The sequence below is a fragment of the Lissotriton helveticus genome, chromosome 7 (assembly GCF_964261635.1).
Source record: "Lissotriton helveticus chromosome 7, aLisHel1.1, whole genome shotgun sequence".
Classification (NCBI taxonomy): domain Eukaryota; kingdom Metazoa; phylum Chordata; class Amphibia; order Caudata; family Salamandridae; genus Lissotriton; species Lissotriton helveticus.
The window spans coordinates 273,989,329-274,006,979 of record NC_136068.1 but is presented as its reverse complement, the minus strand read 5'-3'; the positions used below and the strand labels follow the sequence as shown (position 1 = coordinate 274,006,979).

Below are 17,651 nucleotides of genomic sequence, written 5' to 3'. Positions count from 1 at the left end.
GCTGCTGCATCTGCTACATCTTCTCTGCGCCGCAACAGGAAGCTCCAAATCTCCCAGAAGCCCCTGTCCAAACACAACGCTGCTTTAAGCAGCATTGTGATTGGTCTGAGCACCATGGTTCAGATCTCAGACAGGGTCTTGGAGACTTTGCATGTTCCTTACCAGGCTGTGTAATGCAGCCTGGTGGGGAAGATGTGAAGTGCGCAGGACTGTTTGACGGGCCCTCTTGGGCTGGCCAAATCGCCATGAGTAATTTAGAGTGTGCTTCACACTCGTCCCCTGCCACTGCACTAGCCAGCCTGGCCCACCCCCCCTCCACGCACCCGAGCAGGAAGGAAAACGAATACGACAATAACATTAGTTATTATCGTTTTCCTTTTTACACTGCTCGCAGAGCCATGGGCCACGCTCCTCCACCTTAGTGGAGGAGCCGCCACTGGGGAGCACACATCTGATATGGGAAACATCCTTTTCAACGCAACTTTTACAACGCAGTGCCTTTACGACGCAACTTTTACAACTCAAACCATTACAACGCATTGCGCTGGGGGGTGCTCTAGGATAGGGAATACGTTTAATTTACTATCCAACACCTTCCCTAGTGTCCACGGGGACTGGAGTTGGAATAGTAAATTAAACTACTCACTATCCAGCACCCCAAAGCGCTATGTGTTGTAAAGGTTTGCGTTGTAAAGGCATGCGATGTAAAAGCATGCGTTGTAATGTCATACATCCATCTGATATATATATATATATAGATGTTTTGTTGTAATAAAATGCTGTCCTTTTTTTTCTAAATTGGACTGGAGAATTTCCTGGCTTGAGAAAGGCATTCTATTGAAATGCGTTGCTCCAACTCTGAATAATAAGTAAACAAAATGTACCATAATAGGAGTACCGGCAATTTATTCAGCTGCTGTTAGGAAATATATTTATATATTATTATCCACGTTATCCCTCCTTTAATAATTCCCCATTATGTCCGCAGGGAGATACCAGGGCAGGAGTTAACAATTTTGAACGTTATTTTCCAGTTAGTTGACAGGGACCACAAGTTAAAGTGCTCAACATGGGGAATAACCTGCTGGATCTGTAAGTATTGGTTTCTTTTGCGTAGTTTTTCCTCAATTTCAGACGTTTTAATTAATATATTTGCACTGATCTGTAAATAACTCTGGTGAAGGGGGTAAAGGTGTCTGGGGAGGGTTGGGGGAACACTGTCTACACTTCTCATAGTGAATTGGGGGAAAGCCTGCCAGGGCTATGCCACTACTCAGCAGTCCCTGACGTTTTCCCCCAGATATGCACCTGGTAAAACCAGTTCAGTGTTTCTGAAACCAGAATTTTGGTTCTGTAAACACTGCACTACTCAGACTTGCCCGAGTGGTATCCCTCACAGATATACATTCTATGTATCTCAAAATGGAGGCCGTAATCGTACATAATTCATTTACCACAAAAGGATAGTGACCGAGTCAGCTATGTCGGGATTCAAACTCATGACCAGCAGGTAACTACAGGTTTCTCTGGTAAACTTCCAACTCCAACTCATAGAACCATTCTACCTCTACGTAATATTTCAGACGTTCCCCCACGCTGCACATTTCAGGAAGAGTATCAAGACCTGGCTCTTTGGCTGAATCTGAGCTGCACACCTCCCTCACCGGCACAACCCTCACGGGTGGGTGGCACGCTTCACAAATCCCTGATTGAATGATTGATTGAATATTACTGATGAGGGAACATCGATTTAGGACATATATGCTTTTTTAATTTTTATTTTTCTATTTTTAATTCACAAGCATAACAAAAACAACAAATCATATATAGCACAGAAATTGATAGAAACAACAAGAGCAGCCCCAATTAGTGAACATTAGAACATCCACATGTGTCAGATAAGACGGTCAAATGAATAGTAATCTTAGTCCAGGCCAGATGAAATGAGAGAATTAAAAACAAATATACAAACAAAAATGTAAATGAGACCAACATATAGTAGAACACCCAAAATATAAAAAAGACTTTGAGCAAACAGCAGCAATTAATCCCATTGCAGACTTGACCATACCTTCCCAAATTTTACCCTTGAACGTAAACCCCGAGCTTTTGCTAACGCCAGTTCCATTTCGAAAGCTCCACTGAGTAACAACCAAAAATCAGTAATCTTGGGACTAGCTACCTCAATCCAGGCCCTGGCAATGCAAAGCCGTGCCGAAATAATAATAATTGAAGCTAGTGATTTAGATAAACTGCCTGACTCAATGGCCAAGCCCAAGACAATTTATTTCTCTGTTAGATGAATCCGCGTACCTGATAACCTGCTAAGAACCGAAGCGACCTCAGCCCAGAATGTGGTGAGGCAGGGACACACAACAAACATATGTCTAAGGTCAGCAGCGTACAGGTTGCACTTAGGGCAGTATAATTTCGGAGAGCCCTGGGAAGTTGCCCATTTTGAGATTATCTGTGGGGTATAATACAGCATGAACATAATACGATGTTGATGCAGCTTTAAATTAATCGAAGAAACAGCAGAATTAATTGTAGCCAAGGAGTCAAGAAATTCTTCCGTACTGATTACAGTTGCAAACATATGATTAATCTTAGCTACCATGGCCAAACCATCATCCGCCGTCGCTCGCATAAAGCTCTGGTAAGCTTTTCCAATCTGACCCCGAGCAGGAGTGTAAAAGATAGCCTGCAATGCATCAAAAGTATGGAGGAGAGCAGACAATCCCTTCCCTTGTAAGAGATAATTCCTAATTTGCAAATACTTAAAAAATGTGTTCTGTGGTATCCCAAACTCACTTTTTAAGGAAGCAAATGACCTAAAGCCCCCTTCATCATACATCTGCCCCAGCCATATTATTCCACCCTCTTGCCACCTTCTACAGACGGCATCTGAGAATATACCCGGGAACCTAGGATCATCCCATAAGTAAGTATATTTAGGACATATTTTCTTGCGACGTCTTATTGTGTAGTTCAACAATCAACCTAGCTTCATGACACAGGAACCACTCTTTAGAAGGAGTGAATATGCTTGAAAATATAATTGTCAGATCTTTAGGTCTCTCAGTGGGAATTAGGAAGGAGAGGTCCATTCTGCTTCGTTGAAATGAGTAATGGAACAGGGCAGGGTTCTATTACTTCCGTGAGTTCTGCCTCCACCTTGCAGCACTATGCTCTATAAAAGACACATAAAAAGCATAAACATTTCTTGTCTTTGATTTGCATCAACATCCATAATAACCAGAACAGCATGTGAGTTTTGTAGTGCTACGCTTCGTTCAATAAGAGACACTGATTGTGTGGATAGTGGACCAATCATATATAGATAGCCCTTTGCCCTCTGTTTGAGGGAAAATGAAAAACTGCAACTTAGTGCATTCTGGTATAAATGGGTGGAACAGAATCCACAAGGAACACCACAAGTTCCACCATCAGGTAGAAGGTCTCACCCAACGGCAAATCCGGGTGGGTAAAAAGAGCGTCCATCAACTGAAATGAGTTAGCAATGACCGCAAGATTATCATGAAGTGACTCATATTATGAGACTATCATTGGTGGCTGGATGTAGCGAATATATTTTTTAATGTAAAGGTACTGCAGTGGAAAATATTAATGTGTGGAGGCTGGTTGCCAACAACTTGTAGTTAGACATTCATAAATTGTTTTTATAAACTGATAGATTTCTGAACTGCATGTGCACCACACAAGGTAGGGGAATACAGAGTAATGGGAGTATGTCTGGAAACCACTAAGGGAAGGGGTTAACCATTTAGAACAGGTAACCTGCCAGTGCTTCAGAGTAACAATACTAGGGTGCATTTCCTCCTACGCTAATCAGTTTTGACACCTATGTTCAATCTAATGCTTTCTGTGGTTCCTATCTCGGCACTTCAGTCAGTTTGGAAAATCACTCACTGTGATGAACAGTGGGTTTGTGATGCAGGGAGCTGAACTGATCTACCCAAGATTACTCGATGTGGTCACGTGGAAAACAAAAGATTAGAACTCGGGTTTCATGAGCACAGAGCCGACAATGTATTCACTAAAAAAACTTCCCAAGTATCTAAGGGCATCTTTGCTTGCAGTAAGGCTTATTGAATTTTACTTTGTTGAAGCTGTGCCACAAGCTGTTGTTTCTGGTCTAAAGATATTTAGTTTCACTTTTGGCCAGTTCAGCTCCAATTTGACTCGCGTTTATTTTCAGCTGCTCTTGCAAAATTTCCGGCAACGGATAAATAATCTCTACAGACAAGAACTTTCTTAAGACCTATAGAATCAAATATAATTAGCAAAAGCTCACTAAACCAGAAATAAATCAAGTATGTGTAGTACAGGCATAAAGACAGAGAATCTGATAGGCAGACAAATGGGTGGGTGGTTGGATGGATGGATGGAAAGACGGACGGGCGGACAAACGGATGGACGGGAAGAGAAAGATGGAGAGAGAAGTTATGGTACATAGACAGACGATGAATCAAACAACCAGCAGTTGGCTAGACGGATATATACATGGATAAAAAGATAGAAAGATAGATAGGTATTCCATTGCTTCTACCTGCCCTCCTGAAGATAGCTAACAAGAGACTGCGAAACATAATATGTTTTAAGAATTTAAAAATAAGGAGTATGCTTTAAGTGCTGTTTTAATGAATGATGTTCGAGCTGGAATAAATCATGTTTGTTTCTCAAATATTAATTGTAATGAACTTTTTCATTTAATCATCCTCTGCTAAGCCTAAACATAAATCTTGAGACAACTCGGGTGTGTCTCACTGCGATAGTGCCAACATGCATTCAAAAGGAGAAGGACTCTTTGCCAATGGTTTAAGGTATGTTGAAGGTGATCTTTTTCTCTCATTCTCACACTCTCCTTCCCTTATCGTTGTCTCCTTCCCTTCCTTTCTCTCGTCCCTCTCTCTCTAAGGGCCCTGACGTTCCCCCTCCCCTTTCTTCCTTCCTTCAAACCTTTCTCTCTTCTTCGTTCCTTCCTCTTTCCATCCCTGGTCCCTCAGTCCCTCCCCATCTATTCTTCAGCCATCGATCCATCTAGCTCCTCCTTTCCTTCCCTTCCCTACTCCTTCATGCATTAATACTAGACGTGGTTAGAGTATTAACTCTATTTCAATAGTTGCTGTCTGCTTCTGTATTTAAAAATATATATCTGGAGTAGGGCTAGCCCTTTCCAACTTACTTGTAAACAAAGTCAGAGTATTATTGCGTTGTAGTAGTTCAGATTGAACTTTTAATTCATAGTGCGTTATTTGATGTGTAACGCTATATCTGAGTTTCTAACCCAGTACCTCCTTCTTGAGTAAATCTTGACTGATCAGCTGTGCTACCACTGAAGAAAGCTTTCCAAAAGGGATAACCTGATTATGTTATTGGAGCCCAGCAGTGCTTGCAGCCGTGGGACATTAGAAGGAGCGGCTCCTCCATAATAGCAGAGGGGCGTGCCCCACTAAAAATGGCCCCAGAAAAGCCCCGAAATGAAAAATAAGATTGTAATGAAGTGAACTCATTACCATTTTATTTTTTTCAACCCGTCCCGAACCAAATGTCAGGACGGGCAGGGTCTGCTGAGTGGCAGTAGGCAGGAGTGGTGGGCTGCCTGTGCAGAATACAAAGTGCGCATGTCTGTTTGGTCGATTGTCTGTGACAGACAGCCAGACATGTGCATTTTAAACTTCTTTAACCTAGCTATCTTAGACAGCTGGGTTAGAGAATACACAGGTCTCCAGTGCTCTCTAGAGTGCTGGGAGAGGCTGTTTCCTCCAATCCTGGTGCTGCTCTCATGCTAGTTACTAGCATGAGAGGAGTGCCAGAATTGGATAGGGGAGTTGTCAAGGGTCCCTGCGCTTGAGGCAGAACCGCGAAGAAGAAAACCGGAGCGAGGAGGACGTTTGTGCAGGAAGGAAGTGCCTACTTATTTATTTAATAAGTATATATTTAAGTATATAATTAATAAGTATACGTTTATTCAATGCAAATACCCACCCACCAACCTATTGCCCGCCCACCACTCTCTATTGCTGCAAGCCGCCACTGAACATAAGTGCTAAATGATAGTACCCAGTGTAAATACTACCAGACAACCATTATCTGCTATAGAACCCATTGAGAAGGTCGCTCGTTGGCTACATTCAGGATGGAGCAGACCAATGCCTGATAAACATAATCTGGCAGTTAGAGCGGTGGGGGTTCAAGGTGAGTAAATTCACACAATCCGTTATTAATTAAGAAAAAGATTTTAATTTATTCAATGCCCTCTTACACAGTGTAAAATGTATTAAACTGGGTAAGCCCAATGCCATCTACATTAGTTGTGTACAAGAAGTGGTATCTAAGGTGCTGATGCTACACTAATTAAAGACACACACATTTAATTAAAAAATACAGATTCCTAAAATAGAGTTGGCAACATTATACCTAAACTAAACCAAGAGGAATGCAATCACACACTTGTGAAACTCAATGTAAATGTTTAGATAATAATATAGTATTTAATACTGCTATGTCATATTTTCTAATCACTCATAGTTTTGAAAACTAATAAAACTGTGTGACAGCGAATTACGCCATTCGCAAAGCATCACACACACGGGGATTATAGGTCAGAACTGGAACTCAGCAACATAGCGTGGGTTGCCAGCAGCCGGGGCAAGGCAACCATCTTTCACTTTTCTTTTAACATTTTGTGCACCTATTAAAATATTGCGCCCCTAAAAATGTCCCCTAAGAATTTTGCAACTGGGTCAATGGCCCCTGTGGCCTGCCCCATGCTACGCCACTCCTGGAACTTATAGACATCAAAACGGAAAGGGATTCCGCAGTGGGCAGGAATAGAAAGTCGCTCATAGGACAAGGAAAGATAGGGTCAGTGGTGGTGGGAAAAGAGACTGACAGACAGAGAGAGAGACAGAGAAAGAGAGACATGGAGGCACACAGACAGGCAGATACAGGGTGCACAGCGGGGTTGCCTAGAAGGGGATGGACCCAGAGGTTTGGGAGAAAGTGAAAGAGAGATAGTATGGGTGGGCAAGAGATGGAGGGTCTGGCTAGGGCTGAGGACCAGCCACTGACGAAAACAGTCAGTGAAGACGTACAAAGAGGTGAAATTGAGAAAGGCATGGGGGCTGAATTAGTTGGGCAAACAAGTAGGGGGTGTACAGGAGTCTGCCATATGCTGTCCCCCCAAATGCTGAATTGAGAAAGGCAGGGGGGCTGAATTAGTTGGGCAAACAAGTAGAGCGTGCACAGGAGTCTGCCATGTACTGTCCCCCCAAGTGCTGAACTGGTTGCCACTTGCCATGTTGATTCTGCGGCATCATAATGGCTATGCCGGACCAGCCTCAGACCAAGCGGGCAGCTCAAGATTGTCATTTACAATGCCAATAGTTCAAGCTCGTGTAAATGCAAGACCTATTGCGATGCAGACGCCTGTTTGAAAACCCAACTTTTACAGAACATTGGAGTCAGGGACTGCTAGGTAATATGCTGTCTTTTTTTGCTAAACATGACGGGTGCCTGGAGGCCTGCTCGGAGATTAAACTCACACACGCACTCCGCAAGTCACAGGGCCAAGGAAGGCTTCCCAACCTTGCGGATGGGGCATTGTTCTAACAAAATACGTGTCACGAGAGGAGGGTGTGGGAATCCGAGCAGGGACATAAACCATCCCTTACCCAGCCTCTCTGACAGGTGTTAGTGTGCCGCAGTGCAATTTGTTTAGTTACAGCCATAACCAGTAATGGGCAGACATTTTATACGTGCCCATATGGCAGCTCTGAAAGAAAGCTGTTATGCTTTTATAAGTAGGGCTGTGTCTGTGCGCGGGGAGCGCCGCCGCGTTCCACACCAAAAAAAAAAAAAGAAAAGAAACAAAAAACGGCCTTTCCGTATTTTTGAACGAAGCAAAGCACGCCCTCGTGTTATGAACTGTGCAGAACAAAAGAAAAGAAATACTTAAGGACAATTACTGAGAATGCCGCTAAGGAGGGCCTCGGAGATAATCTGTTTCGGAGCTTTTACCTGCGCTTTTTACCAGTCAACCTGCGCTTTAAAAAAAGATTCTGTCTTAAATCCCCCCTGAGGTCAAAATGTGTTTTTATTTCTTAAAGTGGGGAAAGTGTTTTTTCAGGAAGCTTGGTGGTTCCACACACCTCATTGTTTTGCAAGAAGTTAACGGAATAAGCTGTCACTAAACACTATGCTGCCCTGGAAAGACCTCAAATATAACTTGTAAGAATCACTTTTTTTCTTCAGTGAGGAAAAATTAGCATTCCTGTGTAATTCAGTATTGGGTCTCATCAGAGCGACGACTACAATTACTCTGCAGAAAGCACCGAGCCAAGGGGCCTGCAGTCTCTTTGAGTTAATTGTCATAGTTCTACATCAGATTTCCTTCTCAGCCAATGTCCAACGCTCCAGGTCTGGCTAGATTGTGCAGTTGCATATATATGCCTAGAGTTAGCAGCGTTATATAAACATACCAAGTGTGGGCAATGGCCCCTCTAGGAGAGTATTTCTTTTATCTTCATACTATTGGCTGTTTAATGCAACTTCCCACCTTCTATTTAAGGGGGTTGCATTGAAATGCATGACAAACTGGTTTAAATCTCAAAAGTACATTGAATCATTGCACATTGTAACATATATCTCACACGTGCATTGTATACAGAAAGCAAACCTTTTTGTTTTAGTTTATTTCCACTGCAGAAACCTTTTTTAATGTATCAGACAGGAATCCTGTGCGAGTCGCAAACACATGTATATTTACACATACACACGTGTAAGTCACACAATCTGCCTAAGAACACAGGCAGGCTCGAATACAGTTTACATGCATTAGCGTATTAAAGCCAGAATTATTGGTTTTGCCAATGCTACTTTTTAACTGAGGGCTACAACTGAAAAACCATCAGAAGTTAGACGCTGAAGATATCTGAAATAAATATCGAAATGGACTCACCAACTCAAAATGTGGTGTTAAAATATTCCATTACTTTCATTTGTCAGGCATTTAAATCTAGACCATAGCAATGGGATACTAATCAAATACATGTGAATAAAAAAAGGTATGCACGTATGTTTACAGTTAGAACCGCAGACACTAGGCATAGGCAGGTACAAGGATAATAAATACAGCATCACAATGGGATGGGCGGATAGTGAAGGGATACAATCTAAAATGTCAGGAAAATTATGATAGGGCGTGTTTGAGATCTTTTCTGAATTGCATTAATAAGGGACTAGACGTGACTTGGAAAAGGAAGTAAACAACGTGCAAAGTGGCACATGCACAACGGAGAAGGGCGCTTGCCAGCAGTGGTACCCATGTAGTATCATCTTTATTGTATACTTGATATAATGTATGAGAAACCACTTGTTCCAGGTTCATTACAGCAACACTTACTATAAACTCTGTTGTCAGCATTGCACTTATAACGTGTGCTTTTGCTTTTTTGGAGGGCCGCAAATAATTATTGCTACCACCCTTCACAGAGGTACTCATGTTGTCAACAACAAAAACATGACAATGTGAGCAAACTTTTGCCAGAGCAGGAGGCTGGGACATTCAGTTTTACACACACATTGCAGGCGAAAAAGGGACTCACATACCATGTTACAGAACAGCAACACTGCCAGCCTTAAGCTGAAGATTCGGTTCTGGCCACCAGCATAAAAGGCTAACAAAAACAAATCTCAGGAAAAACAAATTACAGGGCCTAGACACAAAGGAAACCTAATTGATGATTTGCAGAAGAAAACAATAGACACACAAGCAGGTGACAATTTATATTTCGAGGAAAAGGTGAAAGAAATCCCAAATAGCTATTTTAGTATTGTACATCTTGAATAGATAAGAGTGGAATAAGAGCTGAAGTACTCAAATATGACTCTGAATAATGCTTTGGGAATGGTCATACTACAAGATGATGCACTTTATTAATAGCACTTTATCTCGTCTGAAGTTGTGGCATCTTCATGTTTTCCAAGGATGACATTTTATAATGCTTGACATACTTTAAAAAAAAAACATTTAATCGATCGAGCCTTAAGTAGCTATATTCAATGTGAATGTAAATATTTACCGATGTAAGGTTATTATAATGATTCTACTCAATAAAAAATTTTAAAAAATCAAAAGTGGAAGAAGACAACATGCGCCTGGTTACCCTCATGGGGGACAGACAGCGCTGTACAAATCCACCTTACATTAAATTACATGCAAAAATACAGCAATCTGTGGATACTCTTCAGTGCAGACTAATGTTTCACGGAGGCCATACAATTATAAAAGTCATTTTGGGGTTATGTGCTATTGAATTCAGAAAATGAATCTCCATAAGTAAAAAAAAAATGAACTTTTTCTCTAGCCACAGAGAAACTGGAACAGAGGCACATATGTAGATAAAATGGTACATGCTACTTGAAAGGGTGTAAAGCCACAAAGGATATAACTCAAGAATCACGAATGTCAAATATGTGCGTAATGAGCGATCACGAATTTAAAACAGAGACAGGCAGATGACACCAACCAAGATGTTGAACGTAAATCACCTTAGCAAACAGCGAAACACGGAGACGTGCAGAAAATGAATCTTAAAATCTTAAATAATCTACCTTTGATGTTAAACACTGAGAATCGAAGAATTTTATGAACTATGATGAGGGGTTGCTCCGGTAAAAAGTGAAACTTGAGTAGCAGAAGAGGCTGCAGAAAGCATGGTGGCACTAGTATATTACTAGAACACTGACGCTATCATCATGTGTGTAGTTATGTTGCCCTATTATACAAACTAAAGCCCCGGGGGGTTTAAATAGCAGGGAGGAGCTGGTAGTACATCTGGGGACCTAAACTGCATGTAGGGATTTTTTGAATGGGAGAAACTGTATTTGAGTATTGTATATGGACTAACTGAATCTGTGTCCTTACGTGTAAATAATAGGGTGTGTTGGGGCAACAATGGGGTTTTTCTATTATGATCTTGGTAAAATGAATTTGGGAATTGGATTTATTGAATTGTACATGCATATGAATTTACAGATATGCAGTAGAGTGGTCAAATGCTATAAATTTCTAGGATAGGGACAAGGCAACCTAGTGGGGTTGCCAAAGCCGATCCACGGCAAAATAACTACACACATGATGATAGCGTCAGTGTTCTAGTAATATACTTGGGCGGACCAAACAGGCACACTTAAATGTTTAGATGTGCCTGGGAAGCCCGGCGATAAGTGTTTTAACATTGTATTTACAAGATGGCGCCTATGATTTGTCTAGGCGTACAATGTCCCTCATTTGTTTCAGTTAGCCACGACTGACTTTAAAATGGCGCCGCTAAACCTGCTACTGTTTGACACAGAAGAAGGGAGCTTTCCCGAAACGCGTCTGTCTTTGGCAATAAACCCGCTGTGTATGAATTTCCCGTGAGTGCTCTGTATCTTTTCTGAGGATTCTGGAGAGATTACCGAGCGTACATTGAATTCGCGGGACGCCACCGCGTCACAGCACCCGCCTTGCGATTGTGGTGTACTTTGGAGCTGGGACATATATATATATATCTAGAGGGAGGTACAAACTACAAAAAATCACTGATTGAAGCTGCTTTGTGGTGTTAATACAAATGGACAACAGATTGCAATAAATGACTGACATAAAAAGGCTTTGCTTCTAAGGGATTGCCCAAACAGCAAAATACACTTTTGCCCAGTACTCTAAACATCCTTACACTGGAGCAGAACCACTTTAAGACAAGCTCTGACTGCTAAACACACTGCTTGCTATTTCAGTCTCCTCCCCTTCTTCACTTACATCCATTTCAATGTACCTCAGTCCTTCCTTTCCCACCCATTGTTTCCTCTGCCCTCTCCCACATTAGCCAACCAGCCCTGTGAATATTGTTAGTGTTCCACAGTGCTTAAAAGCAGTAACTAACTACATATAGCGCTGCAAAACTAAATAGGAAAACATTTAATCTTGCTACAAAACAAGACCACCTTGCATTGTTTTGTAGTGCATAGTACTGTGCAGTAATTTATGAAACTGTATTGAATAGACATAGGTAGCCCCTTGTTGTTCTAAAAATCTAAGGAATAGGGTCCTACGTCGTATTTAATGTTCAACATTGTTCAACATTTCTCTATAACGGCTTGGATTTAAAAAAAATAGGTGTGTAAAATGCATTTTTTTCAGGATGAGCTGTGCCTCTTGTTACTGTGTGATTTTGTTCTATTGCAGAGAAAGCCAGCTTTGTCAACAGCAGTGATAGTTTCGGGTTTTTGAAGTGTGCTCAGTAGACCACTTTATTATTCAGTAATCTAGGCTTTTCTGTTGCTTTCAAAGTTTATGACACGTTTTTTGCACCTTTGGAGGTCATTGGGCATAAAAGACTACTGGGGTGCCCTTCGAAAATGCTTGATCTCAGGACTAGAGTCTCACCTCATTCCTGAAGCAACACACGCCAGGATCAGGCCCATCCATTAGTCAGCAGTATGGTGGAGCACTTTAATCTTCTTCAACCCAGTATGTTTGTGGTCTTATGGAACAATCAACATTCATGACAGACCAACACCGACACCGAAAAGCTACTTAATTTCAAAATGTGGCACTTGGGCCACCACAGTGATTTGACCATGCTGTGTAACCTTGTAGTGTCAAAACCTTTCATGTAATAGAAATACAGTTACAAGATCTTATCTTGGGTTCCTTCCAATGTCTTTGGCCAGATATACAAAGTGTGTGCCCTGACTCCTTAGTGTACCAACAGTTGTTCTGAGATGAAATAGGGCCTTTTCCAGATATCACAGAGTCAACTGCAAAGGTGCCAAACAGAACACCGAGATGGAGAAAATGTGTTTATTCCACTCAGAAGAGACAAGTTAACTACTACCAACTTGCCCAAGGCAACATGCTTCTACAAACAGTAATAACCATCTCATAACAGCGAGTAGCAGCAATGCTAGTCATTCTTGCCATCTGGATTTGTATTGCTCAATTTTGGTTTGTACAAGCAGTGGGATCATATGACTGGGTGCACTGACTGAATCATAATCACACCTCATTCCAAGCACTCATGCAATCATTATAAAACTTTATAAATAAATAAATAAATAAATATCAAAAGATGCCCTAGAGTAAAATCAACTCATTAACTCACTTAGTGGTCTAATGCACTCACTGCAGAAATCTGGGTGTAACTTGAAGGTCAAAGGTTCAGATCTAGATGACTCAATGCACCCTTTAATCTCCTTCAGGCTGGTCAATTGAATACTATTAAATTAGGAAATATTAAACCTCTCTATTTACAGTGCTATGAAACCGCAAAATCTAAGTACTATGAAACCCCAAAATTTGTAGTGGCACATGCTACATACACAAAAGCACAAGTTCTTTGTTATGATTATGTTTGACAAGCAATGTGAAGCCGGTTGGCTTTCCAGAGAGATGCATTAAATGTGAATATCAGAGATAAGATCAATGAAATGGGATGTTTAAAAGGGATACATTCGAGGAGCAGTGTGACAAATTATGAACAGCGTGTTGTGTGGCTGCCAGCACAAAAGCTTTCTGCAGGAGTCACTTGGCACCAAGGATGATGACAGCAAAGAGGAAAGCAGCAGAAAGTAGAAGAGTCTGTGGGGCTCAAGAAGAAAAATACCTTGGCATGGCAGACATGTTCAGGGCCAGAATGGCCATGCAGCTACTCTGGCATTTCCTCAGGAGGCTGCAAACTAGGGGGGCTGCTTACTCGGAAATATGGGCTACCATGACCAATTCTAGTGTTAACATCCTTCAGTGTCGGGCTGGTTTGACTATTTTTGCCAGGTATTGGTTTCCAGTCGTGGTCCAATGGCGTTGTACAGAATTAGGTTTGCGATTTGCGATCACACCCAAATAACCATAGCACAAGGTTACACATTATGTATAGTAACTGTTAAGACATTATTTAAATATGCTGTATACTATACATGATTCTCATGTAGACCATCTTTTCTTCTTTTTTTCCAGGTCTCGAGCATCTATTTCCTTTCTTTTTACCACAACCTATATGCTTTCATCTTCTCTCACTCGAAGGTCCTGATTACGGGTGAGGTAGACTACAATTACAATATGGAATTCCGCTCTGCTGATCCTGACAGGCATGATGTTCCTCGGTTTCCTGGGTGCGGAAACACTGGCCCCAACAAAGTCGCATTAAGCTCTAGTTGCAACAGAAGCCAAACCTCATCCCCTGACAGTTTTTCTTTGGCAAGGGGAAGTGCAGATTGTTACCTGACAAAACTATTCTTCCCTTTCCCTTTTCTATCCTCCTAGCCCCCATCCTTCCACCGCAGGTAGGTAATTGCCCCCGCATAGTGCAGGTGGTAAATAAGAATGCTGAACAGCTCAGAATAGTGAATGGATTCTGTGCCCACAAGTTATTACCCATTCTGAGGGTCTAACTTGTAATAGGCGGAATTTGATGTGGAGATACCAGCTGATAACGGTGATTCTATCCAATGGGAATCTCCGCATGGAATTCCACCTAAAACATAACCAGGGGCTAAATAGCTCCTCTGTTTCCTTCTCCCTTGCTCTCTGTGCTTACTTCTAACCACTTCTCCTTCCCATCCATCTCCTACACTCTTCAGTATCTGAATGTGATATAATGGTGCAACATACTATTAAAGATTAATACATTGGTAAAGATGTTAATATTTATTCTCAGAATCCTCACTCCCAGAGCCGGCACTCCCATAAAGCTAAAAGAGGCAACAGTCTTAGGGCATCACTACTAGATGACAGTTAATTACAATAAATGGCCTGAAAAATGGGGTTTTATCAGGGTTGTCCGCTGTCCGCCAGGGAGACAGAGGAATACCCTCCAGTGCTCTGGCAGACTACCACTCGCCATCTTCAGATCTATTCGACTGCCTGGCAGAGATCTCTTTACATTCAAAGTAGTAGCTGCCTCTGCGGCTCCTATTAAGGCATTGTAGGTTTGCTGAGCTGCTGCCATGCTTCATGCACCGACTTAGTAAACATTTTTGTTTTACAAAAACAAACTTCTACAGCAGGAATTTGTTTTTGTAAAACAAAAAAACTCAAGGCAATGACACTCCGAGAGTTTTTTCTCAGGGTGTTGGAGGAATTTTGCATTTTTTCGGATGGGATTGCAAGGTTTACCAGCCTTTACTTAAATGGAGCAGGCAGACTTGAGTACCCAGTCCGCCAAACTCTAAAAAAAACACTAAAATGACTACAAATGCAAAAGCACCGCTCTTGACCATGCCCACTTACCTTTGTGACAGGAATAACATCTCTTTACTTGTTAATAAATTGCATATGGCAATATTAAAATGACACAACACCTGACATAACCATATTTCCTTCAAAAATCTACTAGCCCAACTGTATGAATGGGGCCCAGGCCTGCTCAACAAACGAATATTACTACTACACGCTTTCCTTCTGCTACAGAGAAAGAATGTCTCGAGGGAGTTTTTTAGTTTTACACACTGCACCCCTTCTAAGTCTTGAACAGAAATGTGGCTGGGGCAGAGTTTAATTGCCTGAAGGATCTGCATAGTTATGTGGGAGCCCTTTTATGAAGTGTGACGTTGGCGACGAGGATCAGCTATTTCTTAAAAGGCCAGATTGATTGCTGCCATTTCTTCATTCCCAGATTTTTGGCTCCTGTCCAGGTCTAATAAGTGTGCTTTTCACAAATCCCAGCCCACTATAAAAGAACAGTATTCATCGTAAGCCAAACAGCTAGGACCAGGAGGCGGGCTTTGAAGGGCATAATAGCATAATTGAATTCACAGGGTGCTTTCTGGTAAAAGTGATATGTTGCATCAATAATATCATGGACACTTGACACAATTTTTTACGTGCAATTTTGGACGGGTAGAGCACAAGGGACCTGATTCACAAAGATAAACTTAGATGTTTGGTCTAAACTTAAACCTCCGCCTGAGTGCGGACATAAAGACAGCACTCGTAAAGGCCCTTTGTGACTTCCCAAAGTCGTAAACTTAGACATTTGATTTAAGTTTACCTTTGAGAATTAACCCTTCCAGGGTTGCTGGAAGTTGTAAAGTTCTGACTATATTTGATACTGAAATACTTAGACAACCATAGCATAATAACATCTTTTTTTTAAAGTAGATAAAACTTATAATCGTTACAATCTGTAAAAAAAACTGGGAAGAATTGTGAACTTGGATATATTTATCTAGCAGAGCTTGATCAAATCATTGATGTATATATTTTAACAAAACAAATTTGAACTAATAATATTGTGCAGAATAGTATATAAAATTATGCATCCTTTTGAGTAGTTGTTAATGCAGAAAAAAATTCTTAAGCTAGTTGATTATTTTACAAGATTGTGAGAAATTATTTCTTTTAACTTCTATACATGTGAAACATCGACTGTGAGAGATGTGTCAATATTTATAGAAATGTAACTAATTAATTTGTAAAAAAAATAAGTTGAACATTTTTCGGCTCATAAACTGTCTGTAGCTCTTGTGAATGCTACTATGACTATCTGCATTTCTGTTTCTGTATTTGGATTTTCTTATTGAAATCGTGAGTCTTGCACTTCTTGTAAGAGATCTGAGAAAATATCAGTGAACGTGCAGCCAGTTTCAAAGTTGCAGGGAAAATAAGTTTTAAAGTTTGAAGTGAAAATTGGTATGTCCATTTCAGAGACAATAAACACTCCTTAAAAAATACTGCCAGGAAATAAATTCTGCAAGGGCATAGATTTAAAAAATAAATGGAAAGCCCGTGAGCTATTATTAGGCCATTATCGGATCGACCTGAGAACTTCACTAATTTGCTAAACGTTGCACAGCCTTCCTTACAAACGAGTTCATGTAACATAGAACGTGTTTATAGTCCTGAATGGCCACCTTATTATGTAATTTATTTCAGATGGAGAAGGAAACAGCAGATGTTGTGCAATTGAGTTAAAATATCCACTCCATCATAGCATTAAAGGAATTGGTGATTTAAAAGCAAACATTTGTGTTGTGTTCAGAACTTTGCGACGTGATAAAACACTATACAACTCAAATTTCACTCAGCAATTTAAATTCTAAAAGTGACAATGTTGTGTAAAGGTTCATTATTTTAATTTGTTCGTATTGCTCCTCCCCACCTTCATTAAAGCGAGGGAGTAAACAACTTTGTATTCCATATCTATATTGAATAATACAATAATGACTATGATTTGTTTGATGGAGGGGGAAGAAAGAGATTTAGATCGACTGATAACTAGCTCATGCTTGTAGAAGGGGAATCAGATACATGAAACTTTATCAAGAGGATAATATCGACCTACTAAAATATTTACTACATCGCTTACCACTACATTATCCATGTATATATTTACTATTTTAACTCCACTTCTGCTTACCTTGACTATCCTAATTAAGTCTAAGTAGAGGATGCAGTAGTTTTCTCCTGTGATTTTACTTATGCGATATTGTGGTTGTATATGTCAGAATGAGTCATTAGAGGCGTAGAGAGATGACGGAGGCCAGAACATTTTGTTGAGGACATTTGATTGATACTATGTTTTTTGCTTATGAAAAACAGTTATAGTATTTCTACGCTGTCACAGAAAAGAGAAAAGTTAATG

The 17,651-nt window shown here is 40.8% G+C and overlaps 1 protein-coding gene across 1 annotated transcript in view; it reads right to left on the bottom strand.

The window, feature by feature from the left end:
- The window catches only part of TSHZ2 (teashirt zinc finger homeobox 2), a 334,294-nt gene that overhangs the window by 154,788 nt on the left and 161,855 nt on the right, over positions 1-17,651 (bottom strand). The gene's annotated exons all lie outside the window — the stretch shown is intronic.